The sequence below is a fragment of the Penaeus monodon genome, chromosome 15 (genome assembly GCF_015228065.2).
Source record: "Penaeus monodon isolate SGIC_2016 chromosome 15, NSTDA_Pmon_1, whole genome shotgun sequence".
NCBI classification, from domain to species: Eukaryota; Metazoa; Arthropoda; class Malacostraca; order Decapoda; family Penaeidae; genus Penaeus; species Penaeus monodon.
In genome coordinates, this window is record NC_051400.1 from 22,568,105 (window position 1) to 22,568,350 (window position 246).

The following is a 246-nucleotide window of genomic DNA, read 5'->3' on the forward strand; positions in this document are numbered from 1 at the left end:
AAAACAAACGCAGTACTTGGCAGGTGTTACCATAACAAGGAAGGCTAAAATGAAGCAACCCAGCGCTCGCACAGGGAAATGTTTTTCAGGTATTTTCCCTCGCGTTTGAGCTCACAGTGGAAATCGCAATCATGTCCTTATTAGCTGGAAATGGAGCTGGAATTGGAATCGTGCATCTCACTGCCCAGGTTAGAGTTAATTCCAGGGCTGGATATGCAGAGGTACTTTTTGCAAGCAGGTACTCAT